The 20,578-nt window shown below is 42.8% G+C and overlaps 1 protein-coding gene across 2 annotated transcripts in view; it reads left to right on the plus strand.

Moving 5' to 3' along the window:
- LOC126262262 (alpha-tocopherol transfer protein-like) overlaps positions 1-20,578 on the plus strand; it is a 204,173-nt gene that overhangs the window by 69,991 nt on the left and 113,604 nt on the right. Inside the window, exon 1 of one of the 2 annotated variants that reach the window (XM_049958778.1) lies at positions 6,688-6,745. The exons of the other annotated variant lie outside the window; for it this stretch is intronic. The gene's annotated coding sequence lies outside the window, so the exon portion shown is untranslated. Of the gene's footprint in view, positions 1-6,687; positions 6,746-20,578 lie in introns of those variants that run through there. 2 annotated transcript variants of the gene reach the window in all.

The raw sequence follows: 20,578 nt of genomic DNA on the forward strand, positions 1-20,578 counted from the left end.
TTGCCCTGGCGAATAACTTTGCTCTGAAAGTTACAGAAAAAGTCTTCTGTAAACTATTCATGCAAATACAGTTATAAATAACCCTGCTAGACGAATCCAGCGGTAGAAGGACTGCTCGATACAGTACCCCTATTTGTTGGCACTTAACCAACATCATCATGAGTATCACTAGAGGAGGCACTCGGGAAACTACTCATCCTTACCGCCTGTCAGACGAGAGGAGGCACTTCTTTTCTTCCCGTAGGACGCTGCAGGACTGGCTTTCCAGAAAAATAAGTTTTCTCGTGGATGCTTAATTTGAGAAATATGTATGTTGGCGTAATTTATTGAATTAGGAAAAACCAACCGCTTGGCAACAGCCTCCATACCTTGCGTAGCAGGTTCAGTTTTTAAATTTCTGTATTCAAAAAATGGCTCTGAGCACTATGGGACTCAACTGCTGAGGTCATTAGTCCCCTAGAACTTAGAACTAGTTAAACCTAACTAACCTAAGGACATCACAAACATCCATGCCCGAGGCAGGATTCGAACCTGCGACCGTAGCGGTCTTGCGGTTCCAGACTGCAGCGCCTTTAACCGCACGGCCACTTCGGCCGGCTTCTGTATTCAGTTTAGCTGGTAATGTCAAAGGCTTTTTATCTATATCCACTGATGAAAAAAATCACAACACCAAGACGAAATTGTACGACATAAACAAAAGTCGTTACGCGTGTTTCTACGTCTGAAAGATGATGTCTATTCAAATTTCGCGCGAGTCGCATACGAGTGGCGCTGGTAGTTCCACTAGAATGCGAATCAGGTTTGCTTTAAATTCATGGTCTTATGATCGTGATCATTAGCTACCTTTGAGACTGGACGTGGTGAGTTGATGTTAGTCAATACTGCGACAAAGACGCCATTATCACCACCTCACTGAGTTTGAACGAGGTCGTGTAATAGGACTACGACAAGCTCGAGCTGTCTTTTGCGTTTTTGCAGGAAGATCTGGCTGTGACGTAGCCAGTGTAGGTGATTGCTGGTAGTGGTGGTCATTACGGTCGGAAGAAGACCGGGCTCTAGACGGCCACTTGGCACAACCGAGGGTGAGACCACCGTATTCGGCGTATGGCTCTGGGGCATCGTAAGGCATATGTAGCAGCAGCAATAACAGCAGCAGTTGGCTCCACAATGACACAACGAACTGTTACAAATCGATTATTTCAAGGACAGCTCCGAGCCAGACGCCCTGTAGCGAGCATTCCACTGACCCCAAACCACCTCCAAGTGCGACTTTAGTGGTGACAAGCGAAAGCTAATTCGAGGTCAGGACTGAGGTCTGTTATGTTTTCTGATGAAAGATGGTTCTGCCTCGGTGCCAGTGATGGCAATATGTTTTGTTTAGAGCGAGGGATGTTGAGGGCCTGGAACCAACTACCTGCATGCTAGATACACTGGATCTACACATGGAGCTCTGGTCTGAGGTGCGATTTCGCATGGCAGCAAGAGCACTCTCGTGGTTGTCCTGCGCTCCCTGACTGCAAATTTTTACGCCAGTCTGGTGATTCGACCTGTTGTGCTGCCATTCATGAACAGCATATAGGCGGTGTTTTCCAACAGGATAACGCTCTCTGACTTATCGCTGTTGTAACCCAAAATGCTCTACATAGTGTCGACATGTTGCCTTGGCCTGCTCGTTCGCCAGATCTGTCTTCAGTCGAGCACATATGGGACGTCATCGGACGACAATGCCAGCGTCGTGCACAAACAGCAATAATCGCCCTTGTATTGACCGATCAAGTGCAAAAGGCACGGAGCTTATCACACAAACTGACATGTAGCACCTATACAACACGATGCATGCACATTTGCTTGCTTGCATTCAACATACTGGCGTTTACACAGATTATTAATGTACCAGCATTTCACATTTTCAGTGGCGTATCTCACACTTAAAGTAATCAGTGATCATGCAGTGTTAATCACTTAAATATGTTACTAATGTAATCCCGAAAATGCATTACTCTACTTTAACTATTTTTTGCTGTTGCAGTTTCTTTTGCGTCGGTGTATTGTAAGTTCACTAGAGCTGCAGCAAATTCGTCCACGCTAGTCTAAACTCGCAAAACTCAACTGCTGAAGCGTCACAAATCTGCGACGTGTGTCAGCTGCAGGAAAATGCTTCTCGCTATACAGAAGCAAAAATGTACTGGTAGTGTTACAAACTTGTCGAGCTCCTCCATAGAGTGTTAATACTGGGAGAGTACGGTTTCCTTATGGATGTTAGAGAATTAAGGAGGAAGACAGAGAGGTGTTTAAAAATATTTGTCACGCCATTTAATGAGTGCGAAATGTTTATATTACACCCATCTGGATCAGACACAGTGTGAAAAAAGTGCGAAGCGAAAACTGGTCCAGCATTGTTACACTTCAACGTTTTGGAGACTTTTTATGGCTGGAAAACCTTTAATGAGAAAAGACACATTGTTAATACTGTACGTGGAATTAGCGAATATTTTATTAGCAGCCATTTACTGTTTACGAAAGTCTTTGACGTTAACAGCGAGAGGAGATATAGCAATTTGCAAATTTAGCCTACTACACGAGGTAAGAGGCTGTTGCCAGATCGTTCGATCTTCCGAATTCAATGAATACTGTGTATTCACAGCGCGCAGCACGCCAGCTTGTGAGGCAGATGAGCCAGACGCGAAATAACGGCCGTTAGTCTGGTAAACCGGCGAGCCTGTGTGTGGGTTTTAGGCGGGTTTTACGCTCTTTTAGCAAATGCAAGTCTGCCCCCACATCTCCGCCTCAGAAAATACCAACCACAAACAGTTAAAGTACGATTGCATACTGAACAAATTTTGTACGATTCGTTGAAAGATGGTGCGTTCGACTTCCCTCTCTTAGGTTGACTGACAACTGCGGCGATGGGCATTCGGTCTCATTGTTAAAACAAAAAATAAATTTGCCAACTCATGAAAACAGCGGACCTCATACGATAGGATAAACACTAGGAATGAGAGGGTGAATACAGTGCTGAGCCAAAACATTACGACCACTGTTTAATAGCGTGTTGGTTCACCTTCGGAATGTAATACAGCAGTTGTCTTACGTTGCATGGTTTCGACAGGTCCTGGTGGTTTTCCAAGGTACCGGTTGGTTATAATTAAAGCGCAGCTACTCACGGGTGAGATTGATGTGGCACCTGGAAGAGGAAGGAGTACTGTCCTGGTGGAAGTGATTCACGAGGCTGCCGTTTCTGTAACTGAAGCGCAGCACGAGTTCCGTGCAATGCCACCGCTCGCGCAGTGTCACGTAAATTATCCATCCCATGGTCAATAGTATGGGAAGTTTGGCGGTCTGTTGTACACTAGTACTCGTACAAGATCCAAACGGTGCAGCGACTGTAACCTCATGATTCATTGCCGGCCGCGGTGGTCTCGCGGTTCTAGGCGCGCAGTCCGGAACCGTGCGACTGTTACGGTCGCAGGTTCGAATCCTGCCTCGGGCATGGATGTGTGTGATGTCCTTAGGTTAGTTAGGTTTAAGTAGTTCTAAGTTCTAGGGGACTGATGACCACAGCAGTTGAGTCCCATAGTGCTCAGAGCCATTTGAACTCATGATTCATTACAACGCTCTGAATTTGCTCTTCGTTTCCTGCCACGGATTGAAGTTGATGACATCTGGCCGGCCAACATGCTATACACTGACAAGGCTCATTTTACACTACAAGGTACTGTGAATGCCCAGAACTGCCCAATTTGGAGTACGGTTAAACCGCGTGTTGTGCGCTCACCGTATGTGACCTGTCGTGTGGATTCATAAGCACCGTTATAATCGGTCCGCTCTTCTTTGAAGAGAATTCACCCAGAGGGCCTGTCAGGTGTACCGAGACCTCCTTGTACAGCATAGGACGCCTGCTTTGGAAGAGGGCAACTGAGTGGAAACCACTGTTTTAGGCAAGATGGGGCAACACGTTGTGTCGGTCACCCAGTGGAAAATCTGCTTCATGCAACCTTCCACGAACGTGTTATTTCTAGAGGTTTTCCAGATGCATGGCCTGCGAGATCAGCTGATCTGAATCTATTATACTTTTGCAATTTGCATGAAAATGCCGTGAGACGCCGCGGCCATTTGGATGCGTTTTTAATAACTTGACCTCACTTTTATTTTTCAACAACCATACGCGTATCGACTATCCACCATTTTCAAAGTCAGTGTTATGTCAGTCATATAAAATTGTTCACTAGATCACACACTTCTCTCGTGATTGAGAATGTTGACGTTATACAATGTATCTAATAAACAGTTTTGTAGAGGGAAACCAGATGGCGCTATGGTTGGCTCGCTAGATGGCGCTGCCATAGGTCAAACGGATATCAACTTCGTTTCTTTAATAGGAACCCCCATTTTTATTACGTATTCGTGTAGTACGTAAAGAAATATGAATATTTTAGTTGGACCACTTTTTCGCATTGTGATAGAAGGCGCTGTTATAGTCATGAACATATGGCTCACAATTTTAGACGAATAGGTGGTAACAGGTAGGTTTTTTAAATTAAAATACAGAACGTAAGTACATTTGAACATTTTATTTCGGTTGTTCCAATGTGATACATGTACCTTTGTGAACTTATCATTTCTGAGAACGCATGCTGTTACAGCGTGATTACCTGTAAATACATTAATGCAATAAATGCTCAAAATGATATCCGTCAACCTCAATGCATTTGGCAATACGTGTAACGACATTCCACTCAACTGCGAGTAGTTCGCCTTCCGTAATGTTCGCACATGCATTGAGATTGCGCTGACGCATGTTGTCAGGCGTTGTCGGTGGATCACAATAGCAAAAATCCTTCAACTTTCCCCACAGAAACAAATCCGGTGAACGTGCGGGCCATGGTATTTCGACGACCAATCCACCTGTTATGAAATATACTATTCAATACCGCTTCAACCGCACGCGAGCTATGTACCGGACATCCATCATGTTGGAAGTACGTCTCCATTCTGTTATGCAATGAAACATCTTGTAGTAACATCGGTAGAACATTACGTAGGAAATCAGCATACATTGCACCATTTAGATTCCCATCGATAAAATGGGGGCCAGTTATCCTTCCTCCCATATGCTGCACCATACATTAAACCGCCAAGGTCGCCGACCGGAGTGGCCGTGCGGTTCTAGGCGCTACAGTCTGGAACCGAGCGACCGGTACGGTCGCAGGTTCGAATCCTGCCTCGGGCATGGATGTGTGTGATGTCCTTAGGGTAGTTAGGTTTAATTAGTTCTAAGTTCTAGGCGACTGATGACCTCAGAAGTTAAGTCGCATAGTGCTCAGAGCCATTTGAACCCGCCAAGGTCGCAGGCATCGTGGATTTTCCGTTGCCCAATGGTGCATATTATGCCGGTTTACGTTACCGTTGTTGGTGAATGACGCTTCGTCGCTAAATAGAACACGTGCAAAAAATCTGTCATCGTCCCATAATTTCTCTTGCGCCCAGTGGCAGAACTGTACTCGACGCTCAAAGTCGTCGCCATACAATTCATAGTGCATAGAAATATGGTACGGGTGCAATCGATGTTGATGTAGCATTCTCAACACCGACGTGTTTGAGATTCCCGATTCTCGCGCAATTTGTCTGCTACTGATATGCGGATCAGCCGCGACAGCAGCTAAAACACCTACTTGGGCATCATCATCGCACTATCCGGCGAACGGTCCGGACAGTTGGATGATGTCGTCCAGGTTACCGAGCAGCATACACAGCACACGCCCGTTGGGCATTTTGATCACAATAGCCATACATCAACACGATATCGACCTTTTCCGCAATTGGTAAACGGTCCATTTTAACACGGGTAACGTATCACGAAGCAAATACCGTCCGCACTGGCGGAATGTTACGTGATACCACGTACTTATACTTTGTGACTATTACAGCGCCATTTATCACAAAGCGAAAAAAGTGGTCCAACTAAAACATTCATATTTCTTTACGTACTACACGAATATGTAATAAAAAATGAGGGTTCCTATTTGAAAAAACGCAGTTGATATCCGTTTGACCTATGGCAGCGCTATCTAGCGGGCCAACCATAGCGCCATCTGGTTTCCCCCCTTCAAGCTAGACGAGTTTCGTTCTTTGTAGTTTTTTCGTTTGATGCTTATTTCGTGAGATATGTCGCCCGGTCACTATCAATGGACCACCCTGTAGTAAAATCAACATTGCGCTTTTCTCATTTGTTTGACCTATTTTGCCCACGTCCCGTCCCTAATCCACTACACATGGAAACGTCTCTATACATCTTTCTTGCACTCACAGCTTCAATTTTGCACCTGGTGGCCAAAATTGGAATTAATTTTTTTTCCAGCAAGTGCTTTCAATTAGACGCCACTTCGGCGCCTTGCACGCCCTCTTCCTGCCCAAATAATCCTACCGGGGAAAGGGGACATGCTGTTTCAAAAGTGGAGTCTATCGTAAATGCAGATTAAAAAATGACAAGGTCTGATCAGGATTCGACCCCGTGACCTTTCGGTTTCCGGGCTCGCACTTTGACGCCAGACGACCGAGCCCGACGTAGTGAGATGCGGTATAGCGGATGCCGTGGTTTCCGCGGACGGGCGGCGGCCAGACGACGGCTGGTAGGGGGCCGGCCCGCTGCAGACGGCATAAAGCTGCACGCGGCGCAGCGGCTTTCACTCCTGTGCGCGCAGCGGCGGCAGCAGGGTCCACACCGCAACACAGCACGCAGCTACAGGTGAGGCTCGCGCCGCGTGCGCTCTTCCTAGAGTGACCTTTGTTCTACCCGTGTGAAGAACTTGTCTCTCAGAATAGGACCTCAGCGTGCCTGCCAATCTGTATTGTACTGGGCAAAAGTTTCCACATTCAGAATTAACGTACGGGTTTCAAGATTTTGTAGCATTTATTACATTGAACATAAAGCTATAAACAATACATTACATGAAAGAGCAACTCAAACGTTTTTGTTTGTACACTTATTCACAGAAGGAATAGTACAGAACGACCGAGATTGAGTGAAGAACCTGTTGCACGAATGAGAGTCTATCACGCGCAGGCCCATGAAATCAGTTGGGGAGGCTAGTCGTGAATTAGCAATTCTAGTGACATGTATGTGGAGACTTTTAAGGAGATGCTTATAACTACGTCTTTATCGTTTGCAGTTGTTACAAGCTCTAAAGCCTACGGACTACGCTTTACGTGCCAACTTTGGAAACGAAATGTTGCTGTGTGTCGATGAAGATTTTTCTGGAAAATGTCGCTTTCAGTGATGGATCGATATTTCACCGAAGTGGAAATCTGAACACACGTAATGTTTGCATCTAGAGATCAGCAAATCGCCGTGAAATCATACAGTTGCAACGAGATACACCTAAAGTGAAACAGCATTGATGCAACAATTACTCCAGACGCACTGATCAAAGGTTGGGAAGAAGTCGTCTAACGACTCGATGTGTTCATATTGAACAATTGTCAGAAAAACTGTTTGAGTTGCTCTTTCGTTTGTTGTTTTATTTATAATTGTAAGCTGAACGTAATAAACGCTACAAAGTCTTCAAGTCCACGTATTAATTTTGAAACACAATTTCACATTTTGCTTTGGATTGAGAAGTCTGTGCTTTTGTATTAATGTTGTTGCGGTCTTCAGTGCGAGGACTTGTTTGATGCAGCTTTCCACGCTACTCTGTACTGTGCAAGTCTCTTCAATTCTGCATAACTACTGCAACCTACATCTATCTGAATCTGCTTACAGTATTCAAGCCGATGTTCCCTCTTCAATTTGTAACCCCCGTCCCCGCCTCCAAGCACTTACGTTCATTACCAAAACGACACTTCCTTGATGCTGCAAGATGTGGCCTATCAAGCGTTTACTTCTTCTAGTCAAGTTGTGCTATAAATTTCTTATTTCTCCACTTCGATTCAGTACCTCGCCATTAGTTACTCTAACTGCCGGCCGCGGTGGTCTAGCGGTTCTAGGCGCTCAGTCCGGAACCGCGCGACTGCTACGGTCGCAGGTTCGAATCCTGCCTCGGGCATGGATGTGTGTGATGTCCTTAGGTTAGTTAGGTTTAAGTAGTTCTAAGTTCTAGGGGACTGATGACCACAGATGTTAAGTCCCATAGTGCTCAGAGCCATTTGAACCATTTGAAGTTACTCTAACTACCCATGTTTCTGTGGCACCACACTTCAGTTGCACGAGGTGTGTACTTTGCTAGTGTCGGAAGCCGCACGTGCGAATGCCAGACGGCGCATCGAGCAGCCGTGTGTGTCCCGCACGTGGGGTGCGCCCACAAATTCGGCCATCACTACGGTCGTTGGATACCGCGCCGGGCGCACGCTCGGCGCTGCCGTCGAGGCGCTCACCGTTGTGGAAGGACATGCTATGCGTCAATTGTCGGACGATTTCGGTCGAAAATTTCGATTCACTTCAAAAGCTTTTATTCTCTTCTTGTCTAAACTGCTTATAGTCCATTGTATAAAGCTACACGCCAAACAAATACCTTCATAAAAGGATTCTTGACATCTGAATTTTTACTCGATGTTGACAAATTCCTCTTTTTAAAAATTTCTTATCTCGATATAATCAGTCTGCATTTGATATACTTTCTACTTTGGCTATCTTCAATTATTTTGTTGCCCGAATAGCAAAACTCATCCGCCACTTTTGATGTCTCGTTTTGTAATCTAATTCCCTGATTTATTTCGACTACATGCCACACTCCTAACTTGTGTATAGGTTATTACCGACTTTTTCAACTGTAATGGAACTATTATTAAGAACAAACTCGTTTCGCTTTATTCTAAAGCATCTTCAGTGATCACTGTAACAATGTGGTTTTTTCTCTTACAGTTTTGTTTGTTAGGATCATGAAGAGTTTGGATGCTTTTGCTTACTGCTACAAAACAGTTTTAATAGTTTTATTTCTTACCGTTACTCACAGATTTTTTGTTGTGAGTAACGATAAGAATTGAAACTTTTTGTAACAGTAAATAAAGCAGCCTAACTGTTCATGATCCTAACAAACTAAATTCTAAGAGAAAAAAAAAAAAAAAAACACATTGTTACAGTGACTGCTGAAGATGCTGTAGAATAAAGTGAAATGCGTTCGGTCTTAACAAGACTTTCATTATAGTTGTACAATATGGTAATTATCTTATACAACATATACCATACTCTTTGTTTTACTTTTGCTGATATTCATCTTGCTATCCTCGTTCAAGATGTTACCTATTCCGCTCAACTGTCTGCTCTTTCAAGTCCATTGCCATTCTGACAGAATTACGATGTTGTCGGTAAACCTCAGCGTTTCTGTTTCTTCTCGATACCTTAATTCCTTTTCCAAATGGCTCCTTGGTTTCCTTCACTGCTTGCTCAATGTACAGATTAAATAACATCGGGTCAGGCCGGAACCCTGTTTCACTCTGTGATCAATTACTGCTTCCCTTCGATGTCCTTCTGCTCTTTATCAATACTACTTTAAAAATTTCAAAGGTTGTAGTCCATTCCACATCGTCAAAAGCTTTTTCTATAAATGCAAGTTTACGTTTCATCGGCCTTTCTTCTAAGATAAGATGCAGGGTTAATATTGCCTCGTGTGTTCCTACATATCTGCGGAATGCAAACTGATGTTCCCCAAGATTGGCTTTTACCAGATTTCCCACTCTTCTCCAAATAATTCGTGTCAACATTTTGCACCCATGGCTTCACTGATGGTCCGGTACTATTCACATCAAAAGATATCCGCTAAATTTCAATTACACTATAACTCACACAAACCTAAATCCTTACGGATTACAATTAGAAATAACTTAAAATGGAACGATCACGTAGAAAATGTTGTGGGGAAAGCAAACCAAAGACTGCAATTTATTGGCAGAACACTTAGAAAGTGCAACAGGACTGCTAAAGAAACTGCTTACACTACGCTTGTCCGCCATCTACTGGAGTATTGCTGTGCGGTGTGGAATCCGCATCAGGTGGGACTGACGGATGACATCGAAAAAGTTCGAAGAAGGACAGCTCGTTTTGTATTATCATGAAATACAGGAGAGAGTGCAGTGAACATCATACATACATGGAATGGAGTGGTAGTCATTAAAACAAAGGCATATTTCGTCGCGGCAGCATCTTCTTGTGAAATGCCAATAACCATCTTTCTCGTTCTATTGCGAAAATTTTCTATTGGCACCAACCTACGTAGCGAGAAATGACCATCATGATAAAATACGATAAATCAGAGCTCCCACAGAAAAATGTAAGTGCTCGTTTTCCCGTGCTCCATTCGAGAGTGGAACGGTAAGGAAGTAGCTTGAAGGTGGTTCGATGAACCTTCTGTCAGGCACTTAATTTTGAATTTTAGAGTAATTATGTAGAAGTAGGTGTCTGCGCCTGCTTCCTTTGGAACTGCAGTTATTACATTCTTCTTACAATCTGAGGAAATTTTCTCTGTCTAATGTACACTCCTGGAAATGGAAAAAAGAACACATTGACACCGGTGTGTCAGACCCACCATACTTGCTCCGGACACTGCGAGAGGGCTGTACAAGCAATGATCACACGCACAGCACAGCGGACACACGACGGTGTTGGCCGTCGAATGGCGCTAGCTGCGCAGCATTTGTGCACCGCCGCCGTCAGTGTCAGCCAGTTTGCCGTGGCATACGGAGCTCCATCGCAGTCTTTAACACTGGTAGCATGCCGCGACAGCGTGGACGTGAACCGTATGTGCAGTTGACGGACTTTGAGCGAGGGCGTATAGTGGGCATGCGGGAGGCCGGGTGGACGTACCGCCGAATTGCTCAACACGTGGGGCGTGAGGTCTCCACAGTACATCGATGTTGTCGCCAGTGGTCGGCGGAAGGTGCACGTGCCCGTCGACCTGGGACCGGACCGCAGCGACGCACGGATGCACGCCAAGACCGTAGGATCCTACGCAGTGCCGTAGGGGACCGCACCGCCACTTCCCAGCAAATTAGGGACACTGTTGCTCCTGGGGTATCGGCGAGGACCATTCGCAACCGTCTCCATGAAGCTGGGCTACGGTCCCGCACACCGTTAGGCCGTCTTCCGCTCACTCCCCAACATCGTGCAGCCCGCCTCCAGTGGTGTCGCGACAGGCGTGAATGGAGGGACGAATGGAGACGTGTCGTCTTCAGCGATGAGAGTCGCTTCTGCCTTGGTGCCAATGATGGTCGTATGCGTGTTTGGCGCCGTGCAGGTGAGCGCCACAATCAGGACTGCATACGACCGAGGCACACAGGGCCAACACCCGGCATCATGGTGTGGGGAGCGATCTCCTACACTGGCCGTACACCACTGGTGATCGTCGAGGGGACACTGAATAGTGCACGGTACATCCAAACCGTCATCGAACCCATCGTTCTACCATTCCTAGACCGGCAAGGGAACTTGCTGTTCCAACAGGACAATGCACGTCCGCATGTATCCCGTGCCACCCAACGTGCTCTAGAAGGTGTAAGTCAACTACCCTGGCCAGCAAGATCTCCGGATCTGTCCCCCATTGAGCATGTTTGGGACTGGATGAAGCGTCGTCTCACGCGGTCTGCACGTCCAGCACGAACGCTGGTCCAACTGAGGCGCCAGGTGGAAATGGCATGGCAAGCCGTTCCACAGGACTACATCCAGCATCTCTACGATCGTCTCCATGGGAGAATAGCAGCCTGCATTGCTGCGAAAGGTGGATATACACTGTACTAGTGCCGACATTGTGCATGCTCTGTTGCCTGTGTCTATGTGCCTGTGGTTCTGTCAGTGTGATCATGTGATGTATCTGACCCCAGGAATGTGTCAATAAAGTTTCCCCTTCCTGGGACAATGAATTCACGGTGTTCTTATTTCAATTTCCAGGAGTGTATAATGCACACTCGGTGGAAAAGTTATGCCGTAATTGGCTCTACCTAGGATCTCAATAATTCTGAGAGAATATCATGTAAATGTCATCTACTCCATGGGCCTTGTTACGACTTACATCTCTCAGTGATTTTGTATCAATATCAGTGTAGATTTAATGAGTACTTGTTTTGTTCACTTGTCATTATCGTCAATCGTGGCATATCTGAGAAAATACTATCAGCTTTCTGCAAGAGGCGTCTGCTTTGTTTACACAACTTCATTTTACGAATTGCAACATAGTATCTAATTTACCGATTACTACTACCCCTCATAGTGTTGCTTTACATGACGGCCGAACGTATGAGTAATACATAATAAATTTTTGATTAGCTTGTCAACATCCGGATCATACTATAGTTCTGAAATTATACAAAAGAGCCCTCATAATTTTTGTGCTCTAAGTTTTGAAACATTTCATTTTGTTCGCTGTCCAGAAATCCGGAACATCCGATATAATAAGCGAGAGTAAAATCAGAAAATATATTAACTTTCGCGTCCTACTGACACTTTGTGGCCTTCACATAATAATCTGGCAAGAAACGTTATATGAGGCTACACTTACAACGGATCCGCAGCTTTCCGGAGGCGACAAATGAATGGAAACAAACACCAAAACTACAGTGGAAGTTACAGTTACCTGACATGGTCAAGTGGTCGAGCAGTGCAGGAAGCGATCTATGAATTTGCACTGTAAAGCAGGGATGGCTAGAGGACAAATGTAAGGATGTAGAGGCATATCTCACTAGGAGTAAGATAGATACTGCTACAGGAAAATTAAATAGACCTTTGTATGAATATCAAGAGCTCAGGTGGAAACCCAGTTCTAAGCAAAGAAGGGAAAGCAGAAAGCTGGAACGAGTATATAGAGGGTCTATACAAGGGCGATGTATTGGAGGACAATATTATGGAAATGGAAGAGGATGTAGATGAAGATGAAATGGGAGATATGATCCTGCGTGAAGAGTTTGACAGAGCACTGAAAGACCTAAGTCGAAACAAGGCCCCGGGAGTAGACAACATTCCATTAGAACTACTGATAGCCTTGGGAGAGCCAGCCCAGACAAAATTCTACCATCTGGTGAGCAAGGTGTATGAGACAGGCGAAATACCCTCAGACTTCAAGAAGAATATAATAATTCCAATCCCAAAGAAAGCAGGTGTTGACAGATGTGAAAATTACCAAACTATCAGTTTAATAAGTCACAGCTGCAAAATACGAACACGAATTCCTTACAGACGAATGGAAAAACTGGTAGAAGCCGACCTCGAAAAATGTTCAAATGTGTGTGAAATCTTATGGGACTTAACTGCTAAGGTCATCAGTCCCTAAGCTTACACACTCCTTAACCTAAATTATCCTAAGGACAAACACACACACCTATGCCCGAGGGAGGACTCGAACCTCCGCCGGGATCAGCCCCACAGTCCATGACTGCAGCGCCCTACACCGCTCGGCTAATCCCGCGTGGCAGCCGACCCCGGGGAAGACCAGTTTGGATTCCGCTGAATGTTGGAACACGTGAGGCAATACTGACCCTTCGATTTATCTTGGAAGATAGATTAAGAAAAGGCAAACTTACGTTTCTAGCATTTGTAGACTTAGAGAAAGCTTTTGACAATGTTGACTGAAATACTTTCTATCAAATTCTGACGGTGGCAGGGGTAAAATACAGGGAGCGAAAGGCTGTTTACAATTTGTACAGAAACCAGACAGCCGTTATAAGAGTCGAAGGACATGAAAGGGAAGCAGTGGTTGGGAAGGGAGTGAAACAGGGTTGTAGCCTATCCCCGATGTTATTCAATCTGTATATTGAGCAAGCAGTAAAGGAAACAAAAGAAAAATTCGGAGTAGGAATTAAAATCCATGGAGAAGAAATAAAAACGTTGAGGTTCGCCAATGACATTGTAATTCTGTCAAAGACAGCAAAGGATCTGGAAGAGCTGTTGAGCGGAATGGACAGTGTCTTGAAAGGAGGATATAAGATGAAAATCAACAAAAGCAAAACGAGGATAATGGAATGTAATCGAATTAAATTGGCTGATGCTGAGGGAATTAGATTAGGGAATGAGACACTTGCAGTAGAAAACGAGTTTTGCTATTTGGGGAGCAAAATAACTGATGATGGTCGAAGTAGAGAGGATATAAAATGTAGACTGGCAATGGCAAGGAAAGCGTTTCTGAAGAAGAGAAATTTGTTAACATCGGGTATAGATTTAAGTGTCAGGAAGTCGTTTCTGAAAGTATTTGTATGGAACGTAGCCATGCATGGAAGTGAAACGTGGACGATAAATAGTTTAGACAAGAAGAGAATGGAAGCCTTCGAAATGAGGTGCTACAGAAGAATGGTGAAGATTAGATGGACAAATCACATAACTAATGTGGAGGTATTGAATAGAATTGGGGAGAAGAGAAATTTGTGGCACAACTTGACTAGATGAAAGGATCGGTTGGTAGGACATGTTCTGAGGTGCCAAGGGATCACCAATTTAGTTCTGGAGGGCAGTGTGGAGTGTAAAAATCGTAGAGGGAGACCAAGAGATGAATGCATAAGCAGATTGAGAAGGATGTAGGTTGCAGTAGGTACTGGGAGATGAAGAAGCTTGCACAGGATAGAGTAGCATGGAGAGCTGCATCAAACCAGTCTCTGGATTGAACACCGCAACAACAACAGCAACTATCTTTTTGTGAAAACCAACTTATTGGCCGAGCTCGCAATATTAACACAATTACTAGACTGATAGTTTCGGGAATATGTGTTCCCATCGACAGATCTATATAAAGAAAACATGTCGAGGTTACAGGACTACAGCCACATAAAAAATGTAGTAGGCCACACACAACAGCTCAACTACAAAAATTATATATCCATAAAACCGAGCAGCTGTAGCTACATCATACAATACAAATTTCACTTATTAGAGGTATTCATTATTACATTTTGACTTTGGATTGTATTCGTCCATATGAGCGAAATTTTGTGAAAGTTATAATTTTACAGCATATTGCATAGTCCGAATGTGACAGCGCGGTTTAACCATTGCATCATGTAGCTGCCACTGTCCGGTGTTATGGGTACGCAATTTTTGTCATTGAGCTGTTGTGTATGCCCTCCTAAATTTTTATATAGCAGTAATCCTGTAACCTCGGCATGTTTTCTTTTTATAGTACTGAAGATGGCAATACATTTTGCCGAAACTAGTAATCCAGTAACTGTGTTAGCGATCTTGGCAAATAAATCCGTTTTCAAAAGGAGACTACAGTACGGTGTAAATTCCTACAATGGAAACGGAAGCCCCATATGACAGCAACAGATGACGCCCGGTTATACGGAGCGACCAGTTGACGCACTAACAATGTTTATTTCCAGTCCGATATTTCAACCCGACAAAACACAATGATGGCGAAAATTGACAGCGAGCTTTTGATTGGTCCTGTGAGGAATGAGCCTCGCCTGTGAGGCTAGTGGATCAAAGACAACAATAATCTGGACATTGAACCTGACTTGTAAGAATCTATTTGGGAGGAACTATTAGTAAAATGTAAACATCGATCACAATATTTTTTTAAATATTTAATGTAACAGTCCCAGTTGCAATCAGTCAAACTCGATAACTAGTTTCGACCACATTCAGTGATCATCTGCAGATCTAAAAGTTAAATTAAATAAAACATTAATAAACAACTGCTTCATTAGATAACATAGAGTGAAAATATTTAAAATCTAACATTCCTCAAATGGAACCTGAATAAGTTGTTAATATAGATCGACAATATTTAAAATCTGAAATTTTTAAAATTGTACCTAATTAATGATGTGTCGTGAAAAGTCAAAATTTTGTAAAAATAACATAGTCACACACTACAACAAAAGGGACAGCATCACGGTACACTTCCGACTTGGAAGGTTGGAGGGGGGAGAGGAAAAGCACTGACACTTTGAAGTATTAAAATGTAACAAAGAAGCAGTTTAGACAGTGCGCCTAATATTGGTGCATGAGGCATCTTGTTAACATTCTTAATTAAACCAACACATATATCGAAACATTGTTACTTGTGTACGTTGCGCTCTGTGTGCCTCCCGGCCATGTTGCCACTCTGCCACGCTATCAGCAACGTGCGGCTGTAGCAAGTCTGGAGAGCTGCCGCTAACTGAACCGTCTGGTTACAGCGTTAGATATCTTAAAATATGCAGAGTTATTGACGTCACAATGCAAATTGTGTGATTTGTCTGATTATTGATGATGTCCATATATTTCAATTTCTTCCAAGATGTACAAATAAACTCCCTTAGGTGCTGTGTGTGTGTGTGTGTGTGTGTGTGTGTAAAATTCGAAGATCTGTCTTTATTGGCCATTACCGACTGTTTAGTTTCAGTTAGATGATCTGGAAATACTACCTGCTTATTACGTATTGAAGTGCGTTCTTTAATTGAATTTTCTCATTTTCAGAGCACTGAAGCAGCGATCTGTTCGACTTGATAAAAAGCATTCGACAGCCCGGATCGCATAAAATATTTTTTATTGTACTTATTATGCGCTTATTATATTTATACGCCTTTTAAAGTGAATTTCCACTGTTTAGAATATGTACAGCTTATGTGTACTGTGTTTTTGTGATGTAACAAGCATCTGTGAGAAATATATGTATGGACATGGCCTTTTGCACAAGGTGCTTTATGTTTTCAAATATTTTAGTTATGACACATTTTTTGTAATGTACTGACTTTTATCCATTTGACAACTTGGTGTTAGGTTCAACGTAAAATGAACACGTTTCACAACAAAAAGATTTTTAAGACCTGAAGATGACAGCAAACTCTGTCGAAGCCTGTTGTCATAAAATAAAGAAACATTATGTTCAACAGGAAATTTAACTTTGCGGTCATCGTCATTGATTTAATTTACATTCCTTTTTAACATTACAATACAATCAACATGTAGATAATAGAGTATTATTTTCTTAGCTAACTCTGGGTTTTCATCGAAAAATTTCTGTCCTATATGGTCCAAGAAAATTTCAACCATGGTACTAGCGAGATCGTTACCCATTGCTTAACCTTCTGATTGGTGGCAAATTTTACGGGTAAAAGTGAAATAATCAGAAGCCAACGCTAGTTCTAACAACTCTACTAAATACATCGTTTCTCCTACAGATACTTTTTATGTATCAGTAAAGTGTTTGTAATTAAATCCAGGGATTCACTGATTGGAAAATTTGTATACAAGTTCACTACCTCAAGTGGCACAAGCAATGCCGCTGCTGGTATTGCAATAAGTTTGACGCTACCAGCAAAGTTATAAGTTTTCTTAATACTAAATTTTTAATTGAACGTATGTAAAACTTTTAATTTTCGCACCAAATAACTGTCAATAGGTTCATTATGTGTTGGAGATTAGCCCATGGCCTTGTCTTCCTTACCCAGCTTAACCTATTCTCGAGCGATAGATATTTTCGGGTTGATAACAAGGAAACCTTAGAAAATTAGACTTTTGAATTTTGCTTTTCAAATCAATACACGAAGTGTCGCTTTAGGATCCTTATTTACTTCTTTTATTCCAGTGTTTGCGAAAACCATCAGTTAGATATGTAGCTGTTTTCACTCATAATGACTGGTGTTTCCTTTATCATCCTTTATGACTAATGCGTTATGCTATTTTAATTTCTTATTCAAACACGTTATTGCATATACGTTTATATTTGTTTTTGAATTGCTTTAGTAATTTTATTAGCGATCACATTTTTTAAGCTACAGGAAGTTTTGCCACATGACTTTCGCATTTCATCTCAGCTATACCTGTAATTTGCTTTCTAGTCGCCTAATGTGAGCTGTGAATTATATTCAAATCGTTTTGAGAGATGGTAAATATCATTAGCGAGCGTGATGTCTGTTAAATTACCACATTTGTCGTAGAACTTACGCACATTCTATGGGATGCCATTTCTCATACCTTTACCTCTTGCAGATTTAAGATTTTTTTCTGGAGCCATGCCTGATAATAGCTTGCCATTTCTCCGTATCGTTGTAGTTCCTGATTTCTCTGCTGGAAAACAAAGATTTCACAACACCTCCACTTGCAGTATATCACAAGTTCAAGATCACGTAAATTTTATATCTCCAGGCTGATTTTCAGCTACTATCGGCTCGTACATTAAATGTGACACGCAAAATCTGTTCTCGGGCATGCAGCTGGGTGCGTCTCGTGGGGCAGTGTTTCGGTGACGTACCTCGTAGCTTGTGTGGAATTGCATACTGATCAGTTTCAAGACGGAACTCATGTCTGGAAATTCGTGACTGGGGTTCTTTGGGGCGTCAAAGTTAGAAAATTATTCGGATATGATGATACATATGGTGTTCGACATTTCTTTAAGAAACTCAACAAAAGCGTCATATCGTGTAGTGCAATACAAAATTAGTTCAAAATTGTGACCTCCATCTTGATTACTATGTGCACAACGTCGGTATAGGTGCTCTCCGGTCAAGTTGGAGGTCAAAACTATGAACTTATTTTGTAATGCACTGCATGATGTGACACTCTTGTTGAGTTCCTTAACGAAATGTTGAGCACCATAACCATCACAATGTCCATACCGTTTTCTGATTTTAACTCACCAAAGGGCAGAAACTTTGAATTTCAGGATATGAGTTCTGTCTTGAAAATGGTCAGTTTACCATTCTGCTGCACGCACTGACGGTACCGCAGGCGCAACCCGTACGTCCGCTTAACACTAGTGGCTGACGGGCTGCGTAACTCACTAAACACTGTTCGAATAAGAACATCGAGGACAGGTCGTGACTCGAGTCTGCATAGATCAGAGGGTAAGAGCATTGCCAGCAAATGTTAACATTCTGGGTTTAAGCCACGGTCCTCTATACAGTTTAAATCTGCTAGGAAGTCTGCTGCGGCGTAAAAGAATTATTCAGGAAGTTTATACCTGACGTCCCGTCGACGATGAGGTGATTAAGACGGCCCACGGGCTTTTGATGGTGAAATGTGGGAGAGGAAACGGGTTGCCCTTTCAAGGGTTCAATCTCGACATCACCTTGCGATTTAAGGAAAACACAGAAAACCTAAATCTGAAGGCTGGATACGGAGTTGAACCACATACATAATTACATACGTCATGCTTGCATTTTCGCAAAAAATCTACGCTAATGGAATTCCTAAAAAATAATTTTTCTGTATAAGAGAGGTTTAACTTCCACTTTACATACTAATTGAATGACGGAAACATAAATGAGCAAAGGAGGCTACTCACGTGGAAATGGTCCAATTCGACATCTACCCTGCATTTTTTCCCGCAGGAAGAATTCGCCGAAAGAAATGCACTGTCAAAATTTTAGCTCCAAAACGGACTGCAAGTCCTTTTATTTTATAAGTTACTCACTTCTGCCGCGCGAGGAACCGCTTGTACGAGCGCTTTGTACAGCCCTTCGTGCCTAACGCGCGAGTCGGTGAATTAGCAGCCGCAACGGTGACAAGAGAATGTAGCGCCACGTAGCATGAAGTCCAAAGTGCACACTTGGAAATTTTAAGCACTTAAACAGTACCAAAAATGTATCAAATCGCTAATTTTCGAATAACTTGCAATTCATTTCGACGGCTAAGCTGTTGCAGATGTAATTGTTACGCAAGTGATTAGAGAATCAAGGCATTGTATGATTTTATATTACGGACGACTTCCATGAATCAGGGCTTTAATTTGTTGACATGACATATTTTATAACAATTCCTGCAATACAATTTTTATGATAATTTTTGAATAACATAAATATTACTAACAGTGGAAAAGTTCCTTGTTTGTTCCCTCCAGTCGTCACGAAAATGCGAAGTGTCTGTTGGATGACGAAAACAAACACTTTCCTCACACCAAGTACACCTGATAAAAGAAATTTATTACACTCAGACACTTTGCTGTAATTATTAGTGTATTTAAAAAAACTTGGATGGAGAAAGAAATGGGCGTGGCCATTCTGCATATAGTGCTCCATACCAGGCATACCTGATCAGACTCGTAACACGTCGTGATGCAAACTGACAATGCACAAGTTTAACAATATTATCGAAAATTATATAAGTCCAATAATTTTCTGAAAGCTGCTTTACACTACGGAAACATTTCTTTATCGAAAGGCTGAAACGTGGTATTGGTTCCGAGTAGAATACGAATTATATTAACAGTTTCTTCGATGTTCTCCTAAAGACAGAGGCACTGTTATGTCCAGGCCAAGAGTCCAACAAAAGTAATGAATTTATTTCCGCAACTCGAAAGAGGACGTTCAGACTGCAATACTGAAAATTATATAAAGCTGCGGGAGCATTAATCCATTGATATCACTGGCATTGTTGTATACGAATGTGTTAAAGCATTCATCGACTGCACAAGCGATTCTGTTCTTTTTTCGCTCTAAATGATAAAATGCGGTTTGCACATAGATATTGCAAGAAACCAGACTAATTGTCTTTATACAGAGCATTTTAAGGGATAACAAGAAACTTTATCTTCAAATTAGCTAAATTTCTATATCGTATTACCTATTAATGATACCTCTGCACATTTACTTTAAGTAAACTTCGTTATTTTGCGACTTCCTTCTCCGTATCATTTCCGGAATCTGTGTAAACAGGGGGACAGTTCCGCAGATCTCCCTCAGTATA

The sequence above is a fragment of the Schistocerca nitens genome, chromosome 1 (genome assembly GCF_023898315.1).
Source record: "Schistocerca nitens isolate TAMUIC-IGC-003100 chromosome 1, iqSchNite1.1, whole genome shotgun sequence".
In the NCBI taxonomy this organism is placed as follows: Eukaryota; Metazoa; Arthropoda; class Insecta; order Orthoptera; family Acrididae; genus Schistocerca; species Schistocerca nitens.